The sequence below is a fragment of the Pleurodeles waltl genome, chromosome 6 (assembly GCF_031143425.1).
Source record: "Pleurodeles waltl isolate 20211129_DDA chromosome 6, aPleWal1.hap1.20221129, whole genome shotgun sequence".
NCBI lineage: Eukaryota > Metazoa > Chordata > Amphibia > Caudata > Salamandridae > Pleurodeles > Pleurodeles waltl.
Genome location: NC_090445.1, coordinates 232,173,772 through 232,186,568, shown reverse-complemented (window position 1 = coordinate 232,186,568; position 12,797 = coordinate 232,173,772).

Genomic DNA, 12,797 nt, shown 5'->3' with positions numbered 1-12,797 from the left:
AGCAATGCAGGACAGCGTGCTGGGGGACCTGGGCTTGGCTGTGCACAAAGGATTCCGTGGAAATGTGAATAGGAGCCCTAGCAGCTGCAGTTCACGCGGTGCACAGGATTACTGTCTGGAGAGGGGAGGCAAGGACTTACCTCTTCAAATTTGGACAGTTGGACCACTGGACAGTCTGGGTCACTTGGGTCCACCACCTGTGTTCCAGGGGCCACGCTAGTCAGGATGAGAGGGGTCCCAGAGTACCGGTGACGCTGCAGTTTGGTGCCTGCTGAAGCAGGGGGAAGATTCAGCCGTCCCACGGGAGATTCCTTCGTGGCTTCTAGTGCAGAATGAATGCAGGCAGCCCCCAAAACATGCACCACCAGGAAAGTCTAGAAAGCTGGCAAGATTAGGTGCTACAATGTCGCTGGTAGTCTTCTTGCTACTTTGTTGCAGTTTTGCAGGCATCCTGGAGCAGTCAGCGTTCGATCCTTGGCAGAAGTCAAAGAGAGAGGTGCAGAGGAACTCTGGTGAATTCTTGCAAGTCGTTATCTGAGGAAAAGCCCACTGGAGAGACCCTAAATAGCCCTCAGAGGAGGATTGGCCACCTAGTCAGGTAAGCACCTATCAGGAGGGGTCTCTGAGGTCACCTGCTGGCACTGGCTACTCAGAGGCCTCCAGAGTGCCCTGACACCTCTGGATCCAAGATGGCAGAGGTCTGGGACACACTGGGGGAGCTCTGGTGATGGACAGGGGAGTGGTCACTCCCCTTTCCTTTGTCCAGTTTCGTGCCAGAGCAGGGACTGGGGGTTCCCTGAACCGGTGTAGACTGGCTTATGCAAGGAGGGCACCATCTGTGCCCTTCAAAGCATTTCCAGAGGCTGGAAGAGGCTACTCCTCCCCAGCCTTTAACACCTATTTCCAAAGGGAGAGGGTGTAACACCCTCTCTCAGAGGAAATTCTTTGTTCTGCCTTCCTGGGACTGGGCTCCACAGACCCCAGGAGGGCAGAACCCTGTCTGTGGTGTGGCAGCAGCAGTAGCTGCAGAGAAAACCCCAAAGAGCTGGTTTGGCAGTAGCCGGGGTCCATAGTAGAGCCCCGGGGAAGCATGGGGTTGGCACCCCAATACCAGATTTAGCATGGGGGGGGGCGGGCAATTCCATGATCCTAGACATGTTACATGGCCATATTCGGAGTTACCATTGTGAAGCTACATCTATGTAGTGACCTATATGTAGTGCACGCGTGTAATGGTGTCCTCGCACTCACAAAGTCCGGGGAAATTGCCCTAAACTATGTGGGGGCACCTCTGCTAGTGTAAGGGTGCCCTCACACTTAGTAACTTTGCACCTAACCTTCAGCAAGTGAAGGCTAGACATATAGGTGACTTATAAGTTACTTAAGTGCAGTGAAAATGGATGTGAAATAACGTGTGCGTTATTTCACTCAGGCTGCAGTGGCAGTCCTGTGTAAGATTTGTCTGAGCTCCCTATGGGTTGCAAAAGAAATGCTGCAGCCCATAGGGATCTCCTGGAACCCCAGTACCCTGGGTACCTAGGCACCATATACTAGGGAATTATAAGAGTGTTCCAGTATGCTAATTAGAATTGGTAAAAAGGGTCACTAGCCTATAGTGACAATTTTAAAGGCAGAGATAGCATAAGCACTGAGGTTCTGGTTAGCAGAGCCTCAGTTAGTCACTATACAGGTACACACATTCAGGCCACAAACTGAGCACTGGGGTCCTGGCTAGCAGGATCCCAGAGAGACAGGCAAAAAACAAACTTACATACATGTAAAAATGGGGGTAACATGCCAGGCAGGATGATCCTTTCCTACAGATAGGAAGGGGAGATAAAAGACACAGTAACTGAACAATATGAGTGGGACGGATACCTCATTCCCAACCCCTCTCCACCTCTGGCGACACTGGTGGATTCAATCAGGAAGATATTTGGGGGATTCCGCAACCTAATGGACAGTTCAGCAAAAAGGTTCAAACTGCCCCTATTAACAACGGCGACACTGTTTCTTTACGACTTCATGGAACCCGCAGAGAAGTCAGTAAAAAAACTAAACGAATTCCTAAAAAAAAGCAGACTTTTTGCATGATGACTCTTTAGGATATACTACAATTCTTGAACAACGGAGATCATATGATGTCTACAGGATGCCTATTTTCATATCCCAATACTTATAGGACATCGCAAATTCCTATGATTCCAGGTCGCCGGTGTAGACTTTCAATTCAAAGTACTTCCATGTGGACTAAAATCTGCTCCCAGAATCTTTACAAAGATGTTGACTCCAGTAGCAGCACATCTCAGACAACAGGGAATCCAGGTATTCCCATGCTTAGACAATTGGCTCATAAAAGCTCCTACATCATGACAAACTGCAGCGGCCACAATCACCTGCCTTTCACTAATCAGAAAATTGGGTCTGACAACGAATTACCACAGATCCCAACTAAAACCAGCAACAAAGATTACGTTCCTGGGAGCCATTCTAGACCCGCCAAAGAACAAAGCCTCCAAGGACAGACAGGAAAAAATATCCAGAAGAAAGTTGGTTTATTTTCGGATGTAGACCTCTTTCATGGGGTTGATCTCCTCATGAATCCCTTTGCTCCTAAACTGTCAATTACATCTATGTCCACTCCAGGAACCGATACAGTCAGTGGTGTCAGCCACAAGGCATATTCGAAGATCTCATTCAAGTAACACTGGTTATGATAATAGCAATTCTTTGGTGGGCTCTACCCGCCAACTTGTCCAAGGGAATTGCATCTCTGCAAAAGATACCCAGTTTCACAATAACTGACGTGTCGTTGGAAGGCTGGGGAGGGCATCTCCAGGACTTGCAGATCAGCAGGAGATGGTCCCCAGAGGAAAGAAAAATCTGCATATCAACCAGAACTCCGAGCAATCTCCATGGCATTAAAGGCTTTCCTCACTCAAAGTCCTCCTAAGAACAGAAAATACCACCAGTATGTTGTGTTTCAACAAGCAGGGAGGAACCCGCTTCCCGGCACTCTCCGCTCATGCTCAAGAGATGTGGAACTGGACACTTCAGCACCACATAACCATCAGGGCAGAACATCTACCAGGAATAACCAATCTTCTGGCAGACGTCTTGAGCAGGGCTTTCATTCCTTATCACGTATGGGAGCGAAACCAACAGATTCTGGACTCTCTATTCTGTTGCTGTAAACCACAGTTGGATCTGTTTGCAACAAGAAATAACTGTTAATTGTAAGTTGGCATCCCCAGAAAGAATCATGGGGGGGGGGGAGTGCATTTTCAATACTTAGGTCAGGGAAATATGCCTGTGCTTTTCCACGGACCCCGTTGAGCCCAAAAGTAATCAACAATATAAAGAGGGAACCTTGCAGACTTCTTTTCAGAGCTCACAGATGGCCCAGGCAATTCTTGTTCACCAAACTCCTGTTCCTCTCGGAACAACCTCATCTACAACTCAAAGTAACAGTCATCGTTGACAATGAACTAGGGCCAGATATAGCATCCAGACCTGACATAAATACACTTATCATGGATCCTGAATACAATGAGGTTTCCTCAGTAATCATCCCATCGGAATGCAGAGAAATTCTGTACAAGGCAAGGTGGGGTGGGGGACACAACAAATAGAACTTCAGATGGAAACAATTCTGTCTTTGGTGTGTGTCCTCCAACATCCACCCACTCGCAGCACAAAACAGCAAATTTTCCTACATTTGCTACATCTAGCAAAATGAGGATGATCTCATGCCTCAATAAAAGTGTTCCTAGTGACAATTTCTAGATTTCGGCACACCAGTAATGCACTGTCTCTGTGGTCTGCTCGCATTATTAAACAATTAATCAAAGGTCTCTTAAGGACTTTTCTGCCAGTTCGAAACCCTCCACCTCGCTGGTATCTCCACATAGTCCTAGATAGATAGATAGAGAGAGATAGAGATAAATAAATATAGATAGATACAGATAGGTAGAAATCTAGTATTTCACGTGGAAAACAGCTATATTACTAGCTATCACATCTGCGAAGAGAGTAAGCGACATATAAGCATTTACCATCAAACAGCCATTCCTACAATTCACTACAGACCTTGTTATTTTGAGGACAAACCCAAAATGTATTCCAAAAGTTCAGTTGGAATTTCACTTAAATTAACCTGTGGTCCAGAACTTTTTTTCCTGAATCCTCAGACACTATCTGAAAAGTCTTTACACTCCTTAGATGTTAAACAATGTGTAAAGTTCTACTTACAAAGAACGCATCGCATAAGACAATCAGACCAATTGGTTCTGGCATCCGGAGGCATTAGAAAAGGACACTCTGTTACCAAAAAGACCATTGCCAGGTGGATAGAGGCTGTTGTACAGTTTTGCTACCCACAAGCCGGAAAACCTTTGCCTGGCAGAGTAAGAGCTCCCTCTACTAGAGCAGTAGTCACAGTGACAGCTCTTTTTTGCTAGGGTGCTGATTCACCATATCTGCAGAGGGGCAACATGGTTAAACAGGCATACATTCACAAAATATTGCCTGGACGAGAGTCATAAAACCGATGCAGCAGTGGGACAGGCGGTGCTATGTCATCCCTTTGGATCATGGGAGTCTGTCTTTTCCCCACCATCCGCTATTTGTGTTTATTATGATGAATATATGTTTGACTTAGTACATCGCTTATCAATCTGACTCGAGCATTTGAATCTATAAAAGAACAATACTGGAGAAGAAAATATGTAACTTACCGTTACTGTGGTTCTCCGGTATTGGTATCTGTAGGAAGCTGGCCTGGTGTGTGGTGAGCACCTATGGTGTTGTCACCTTATACTAGGTCCAGGTATCCCCTGTTAGTGAGGTGTAACTGTCTAGGAAGCCAGGGCTCTCTGGAGGTAGCTAAAACGTATCTAGGAGTCATGCAAAGCTTTTGCAATACCACCACAGTCTCATAGAACTTACACATGTGAAAGAACCACACAGTGTTAAAAAAAGAAAGGTACTTTATTATGGTAACATAACACAAATTCTGAAACAATGTATAGACAATACTCCACTGGGAGATGAGTAAACAGACTTAAGTAAACATTAGAAGTCAGTGATTAGCATAGAAATTAATAGCAAATAGTAAAACAATAGAAAATAGTGAAGGCCCCCCCACCCCACCCCAAATCTCCCCCGTGCCCACCGTTGCAAACCCACACTCAAAGATTAACTTTGGGAAAGTGCTGTGCAAGACTGGAAGAAACCAAAGCTGGATCCTAACAGAAGAAGACCTGCAAAAGAAGGGAACCAAGTCCAGTTCTAGTTGGAGTGTCCGGTTGTGGCAGGAGACACTACTCACCCTTCTGGAGATGCAGGACCAGGTTGGAGGTGCAGCACCAGAGCAGGAGAAGAGTTCCTGAAGTGATGCAGGCAAAATCCCATGACTGAAGAAGAGTTGCAGTCAGTCAATGGTGTTGGAAAACCACCAACAGGCCTTGGCAAAGGTGAAAGTCGCAGTTGAAGAGTTGCAGAGCTGCCGGGGACCAGCAAGGTCCAGGGGAGACAACCCCCAGAGTGGAGTCTCAGGTGACTCTTCGGGAGGAGAGTCAAAAGATGAGGTTGCAGCCCCCACAGGTAGCAGGCACAGGAGTCGCAGTGAGGCCCTCTCAGCACACTTGGAGAGGAGTACCACGTCGCTGGCGCAGTAGGCAGGAGTCTGTGCTTTGCAGGGAAGTGTGCTCTAGGCCAGGGCTACACGGAGCCTGAAGATCCCTTGGAAGGAGAGCCAACAAGCCTTGGTAGCTGCACTGAAAAAATTGTGGTGCACAAGGGTATTGTTTTGCAAGGAGAGGCAAGGGCTTACCGTCTCCTAAGTTGGACAGCTGGCACAGAGGACCAAGGGGACCACTCCAGACCACCACCTGTGATGCAGGACCCACGCAGTTCCGGATGAGAGAGAATCCGCGCTGTCGGTTGTTGTTGCAGTTGGTGCCTGTGGCTGCAGGGGAGTGACTTCTTCACTCCAAGTGAGATTCCTTCTTGCTTCTTGTGCAGGCTGAAGACTCGTCGCCCTCAGAGAATGCACAGCCAGGGAATTGTTGCAGTTGCTGTAAGGCGCCTGAGAAACAATCCAAAGTGGAGTTGTTGCTGGAGTTGCAGATTTTTGGTTCCTGGAGGGTCCAGTTGCAGTCCTGGTGGCCAGAAGATGAAGTAAACTAATCTTGCATGTCAAATCTGAAGACCCACCCTGGAGGGAGACCCTAAATAGCCCACAAAGGGGGATTGGTTACCTAGCAGGGTGACCACCTATCAGGAGGGGGCTGTGACGTCACCTGGATGACCTAGCCACTCAGATGCTCCCAGAGTGCTCTGCCTACTTTGGCTTCAAGATGGCAGAATCAAGTGGCAACCTGGAAGAGCTCTGGGCACCACGTTTGAGGTGGTGATGGACAGGGGAGTGGTTACTCCTCTTTCCATTGTCTATTTTCATGCCAGAGCAGGGACCGGGGCAAACTGGTTTATGCAAGGAGGGCACTAAATGTGCCCTTCAAAGCATACTGGTGGCTTGGGGAGGCTACCCCTCTCAAGCCATATAACACCAATTTCCAAAGGGAGAGGGTGTTGCCTTACTCTTCCAAAGGAAATCTTTTGTTCTGCCTTCCTCTGCTTGAGCTGGCTAAGCAACAGGAGGGCAGAAACCTGTCTGTGGGGTGTCAGCCGCGCAGGCTGCATGGAAACCCCCAGAAGACTGGTAGAAGCAATGCTCCGGGTCCTCTATGGAGCCCCCAGCGTGCAAGGAATCATAAACCAATAATAGCAGCAGTATTGGGGTATCGTTTCGTACCAAACATTCCCATGTTCGGAGTTACCATTATGTAGCTGGACACAGGTGACCTGTGTCCAGTACACGGGTAAAATGGCTTCCCCGGACTTACTAAACCCAGGAAAATGGAGCTGGAGTTTGTAGGGGCACCTCTGCTCATGCAGGGGTGCCCCCACACACAGGTACCGGCATCCTGCCTTCTGGGCTAGGAGAGCCTGCAATAGGGGTGACTTCCAGTGACCTGTAGTGAAAGGGTGCATGCACCTTTTCACACAGGCTGCAATGGCAGGCCTGCAGATACATTTTGCATGGGCTCCCATGGGTGACAATACATGCTGCAGCCGATGGGGAACCCCTGGTCCCCCAATGCCCTGGGTACCATTAGGGACTTATATGGAGACACAAGTATGCCTATTGTGGGGTGTGCAAAGTCCTAAGCAACCAAATTTAGAGGGAGAGAGCACAGTCAAACCACAGTGACAGTAGGCAAAAAGTGGGGTAACCATGCCAAAGCTAGGGTACTTTCCTACAGTATCTTTCATGGATTCACATGCAAGCCACCCTCCTCCCCTCAGAGGCTCCCCTTACAAGTGTTCTCGTCTGATTGGTTATAATTGAAGTTTGGTTCTTTAAAAAAAAAAAAAAAAAAACGATGTAGATAGGATGTTAAGATAACTTGTTATTCCTATTGTTGCTGGTATATATTGCTTTATTAAGGTACAGTGGGACTTCCACTTCGGGGAATATTCAAGCATGTGAATCTGAAAGATATCAATTCTGAAGAAACAAAGTTACAGGTAACTAATTTTCTTCCCCTGAGACTGAATTGGGTTCATCGTCAGTGCACCCCCCCCAAACTGAGGAGAGTTTCTATCGCAAACTGCTACTGCCAAAGAGGCAAAGTCAAATATGTTAAAAGTAATATAACAGCCTAGGCTTGCTACTTCAGAGCCCTCTCTACTGTTTAATGATGCTTTGACTGAAACGTTGATGGCAACCCTGTCTAAACCATGTTGAGCTCCCCATGCAAGTTGTTCAGTGACTAGACACCACAAACGTGTTCTAGGGTTCCTACCTTCCTGATACATCTTCCACTAGCAAGGTAAATTCCTAATGCATTCCTTTTGCACCTCCATGCAAAGAGTTTAAGCACATTGTCACAGGCAAAGCCTCTTTTGCTTAACACACCAGTTTGGCTCTGAGGTCCGTGACCACCACCTGCATTCTGGGATTCTATGCACATGTCGTTTGACATATCCTGTGGGATCTTGCAGGCCACTGTGGACTATTTCAGAAAGGCCTTTGCTTCACATCATGCATCTAACTGTGTTGAGGCCTGGCCTGGCCTGGCCTGTGGACCCCATCATTCGCACTGGTGTGATCGATCATCTTGCTTGGATGTGGACCATTGTATTTTCCAATGATATGCGGGCTTACCTATGCGTATGCTGTTTGACAGTTCCCGACTTTTGGGTGAAAAAACAATCTGTTAAAGTGTTTTAAGAACTAGTATTTACCAAAATGATGCTGGTGGTGGCAGCCCATCTTCGTGGGTTAGGTCTACCTGTATTTCCCATACCTAGATAACTGTCTGATTCGTCATAGACCACCTGAAGTCCCACCTGCAACCTACAGAGGCCCCTATATTGAGCCATTCTGCACACAGTGGTATGCAAAGTGCTGCCACCACAGCAGTGAGCTTTGGACATTCAGGCTATGCTCCTGATGTTTAGGGATCACTCCTGGGTTCTGTTGAGTGTTCTGTGGTTTCTTGTCCTCATGCATCCTGTTGGTCCCACAGGCCCTGTGGCATGTCAGAGCAGCAGCGAGTTGAGCGTAGTCAATGCTTGTAGACTATATCTGTAGTTTGGAGGAGGCAGTCGTGGACCTCCATTGGCAGCTGTTGGACACCAACCTGATTTGTGGTAGAATCTTCTCCCTACTCCACCAGGAGTTCCCAGTAGTGACAGGGGAGTTACTTCTGCGTTGGGGTGGTCTTCTGGGAGAGGTGGAGGTCAGGAGATTGGTCCCCGGTGGCACAGAGGCACCACATAAACCTGCTGGTGCTTTGCACAATTCAGTCCACCAAAGGGAAGCCGGTTCAGGTCAACACAACTCTTAGTCGGGCATACCATGGCGAGATCCTTTCAATTCTAAAGAGAACATACAAAGTTGCATATATTGCACCTTGGAATGTTTCTGTCAAGGAGCTCCTTGGAAGACTCATTCCACTTGAAGTGGGACTCCTGTCTCTTGTATGCCTTCTTGCCCCTAACTCTCCTGGCCCGAGGTCTAGGAAGGTCAAAATAGATAGAGCTTGTATGTTTCAGATAGCCCCAGATAAGGCCAAGAGAATGTAGTGGGCCAATTGCAGGAGCATCTGTCCTCCAATCCTCTTGCCTTTTCAGGGCAGGGTCCTCCACTCAAGTCCCACAACCTACACCTCTGTGCATGGGTATTGAGCACCATCCTTGCACTTGGTTCAGTTTGTCCATGGATGTTATTCTTCTTGCTAGGTGCCAATCTACCTAATGTACTTACCCTGTTGCTGCACGAAGTTCATGGCCAGGTGTGGAGACCATGTTTATCTTCTCTGGCCTATACTTCTTTGGTCTCTGGCCTATACTTCTTTGGTCTCTGGCCTATACTTCTTTGGTCTCTGGCCTATACTTCTTTGGTCTCTGGCCTATACTTCTTTGGTCTCTGGCCTATACTTCTTTGATCTCTGGCCTAGCAAGTTTTTGTGTTGAGCACTAATGAAGGTTATTTGTTGGTCCTTTCTACATTTGTCTGACCAACTTTTGTTATTGTAGTCACCAGTTTCGATTTTTTTGTTTAAAAAAAAATAAATAAAAAAAAAAAAGCATCCTGTACCTGTTCCCAGCTGCACCCTCTATTATGCCTCAATGAGATATTAAGTTGGTCCTCATTTTTTTGATGTGGACATCATTTGAACCTATGCTAAGATTGCTGACAATTGCGACAGGATCCCTCATTTCATTTACATCTGTGTGCCATATTTGTTAATTACAGGCACTGCCAGAGCAACCCTCCTGCATACCACCTTCTTTCCAGGGAAAATGGTACTGCAAACTCGCTCTACCTTCCTGCTAGCAGTGGCGTCACTTCCATGAGGGCTTGTTCTTCGCTTTCCCTCTCCTTGTTTGTCCCACCTCACCCTTGGAAGGAAAAGATTGTTTTCAGAACAGGCAGTAGACGAGCTCTTAGCTTTTACATTGAGCACATGAAGGAGCACTGGGTAGATGAACTGCTGGTTATTGAACTTGCTGGTGCTGAGAAGAGAAAGTCCACAAGCAGTTCTTTTCCAGGTCGATCTCCCACTGTAAAAAAGCATGCTATACTTTCGGTAAAAAGTAGCCTCCCAACTGCATTCTGGCTCATTCTATCAGAACCATGGCTGTCACTGTGGCATTGACCAGTGGTGTCTCAGTATTGTCATCTGCTGGGCTGCAAAATATCTTCACAAGGCATTACCATCTTAACAGTTCATTCCACAGGGCTATTTAGCCCGTTCAGTCTTGCAGGACTTTCTGGTACAAGCCCTCCCCAGCCCCCCCCCCCCCCTCCCCCCCCTCCTCCTCAACCTTTTAGGAGTCAGTGCTTGGTAAGAAGATGAGAAATGTCTGGTTAGAAGTACTCATCGAAACAAGTTACTCACTTTTGTTCAGTAAGAATGCTCTGGTGAATACTGTAACCGTATGTTCCGTACAGCCCTGGGTGTAGGAGGCTGGCCTGGTTTGTATTGGGTACCAAGGGGTACTTACACTCTGCACCAGGTCCAGGTATCCCTTATTAGTGTAGAAGAGGTGTCTAGCAGCTTTGGCTGATAGAAAAGGTAGCTTAGCAGAGCAGCTTAGGCTGAACTAGGAGACATGCAAAGCTCCCACTATACCACTAGTGTCATATGAACAATATCATAAGAAAACACAATACACAGATATACTAAAAATAAAGGTACTTTATTTTTATGACAATATGCCAAAAGTATCTCAGTGAGTACCCTCAGTATGAGGATAGCAAATATACACAAGATATATGTACACAATACCAAAAATATGCAGTAATAGCAATAGAAAGCAATGCAAGCAATGTACAGTCACAATAGATTGCAATGAGAGCACATAGGTATAGGGGCAACACAAACTATATACTACAAAAGTGGAATGCGAACCACGAATGGACCCCAAACCTATGTGAGCTTGTAGAGAGTCACTGGGACTGTAAGAAAACAGTGAGGGTTAGAAAAATAGCCCACCCCAAGACCCTGAAAAGTAGGTGTAAAGTGCACCTAAGTTCCCCAGAGAGCACAGAAGTTGTGATAGGGGAATTCTGCAAGGAAGACCAACACCAGCAATGCAACAACGATGGATTTCCGGACGAGAGTACCTGTGGAACAAGGGGACCAAGTCCGAGAGTCGCGACAAAGTCGAGATTGGGCAGATGCCCAGGAAATGCCAGCTGAGGGTGCAAAGAAGTTGCCACCGGATGGTAGAAGCTGTGGATTCTGCAAGAACGAAGAGGACTAGGAACTTCCCCTTTGGAGGATGGATGTCCCACGTCGTGAAGAAGCTTGCAGAGGTGTTCCCACGCAGAAAGACCGCAAACAAGCCTTGCTAGCTGCAAGGGTCGCGGTTAGGGTTTTTGGATGCTGCTGTGGCCCAGGAGGGAACAGGATGTCCCCTATTGCGTGAGGAGACAGAGGGGGCACCCAGCAGGACAAGGAGCCCTCTCAGAAGCAGGCAGCACCCACAGAAGTGCCGGAACAAGCACTACGAAGAAGAGTGAACCGGAGCTCACCCGAAGTCACAAAAGAAGGTCCCACGACGCCGGAGGACAACTCAGGAGGTCGTGCACTGCAGGTTAGAGTGTCGGGGACCCAGGCTTGGCTGTGCACAAAGGAAATCCTGGAAGAGTGCACAGGAGCTGGAGTAGCTGCAAATCACGCGGTACCCAGCAATGCAGTCTAGCGTGGTGAGGCAAGGACTTACCTCCACCAAATGTGGACTGAAGAGTCACTGGACTGTGGGAGTCACTTGGACAGAGTTGCTGAGTTCCAGGGACCACGCTCGTCGTGCTGAGAGGGGACCCAGAGGACCGGTGATGCAGTCTTTTGGTGCCTGCAGTTGCAGGGGGAAGATTCCGTCGACCCACAGGAGATTTCTTCGGAGCTTCTAGTGCAGAGAGGAGGCAGACTACCCCCACAGCATGCACCACCAGGAAAGCAGTCGAGAAGGCGGCTGGATCGGCGATACAAGGTTGCAGTAGTCGTCTTTGCTACTTTGTTGCGGTTTTGCAGGCGTCCAGAGCAGTCAGCGGTCGATTCCTTGGCAGAAGGTGAAGAGAGAGATGCAGAGGAACTCTGATGAGCTCTTGCATTCATTATCTAAAGAATTCCCCAAAGCAGAGACCCTAAATAGCCAGAAAAGGAGGTTTGGCTACCTAGGAAGGAGGATAGGCTAGCAACACAGGTAAGAGCCTATCAGAAGGAGTCTCTGACGTCACCTGCTGGCCCTGGCCACTCAGAGCAGTCCAGTGTGCCAGCAGCACCTCCGTTTCCAAGATGGCAGAGGTCTGGAGCACACTGGAGGAGCTCTGGGCACCTCCCAGGGGAGGTGCAGGTCGGGAGTGGTCACTCCCCTTTCCTATGTCCAGTTTCGCGCCAGAGCAGGGCTGGGGGAATCCCTGAACCGGTGCAGATTGGCTTATGCAGAGATGGGCACCATCTGTGCCCATCAAAGCATTTCCAGAGGCTGGGGGAGGCTACTCCTCCCCAACTCTGACACCTTTTTCCAAAGGGAGAGGGTGTAACACCCTCTCTCTGAGGAAGTCCTTTGTTCTGCCTTCCTGGACCAAGCCTGGCTGGACCCCAGGAGGGCAGAAACCTGTCTGAGGGGTTGGCAGCAGCAGCAGCAGCTGCAGTGAAACCCCGGGAAAGGTAGTTTGGCAGTACCCGGGTCTGCGCTAGAGACTCGGGGGATCATGG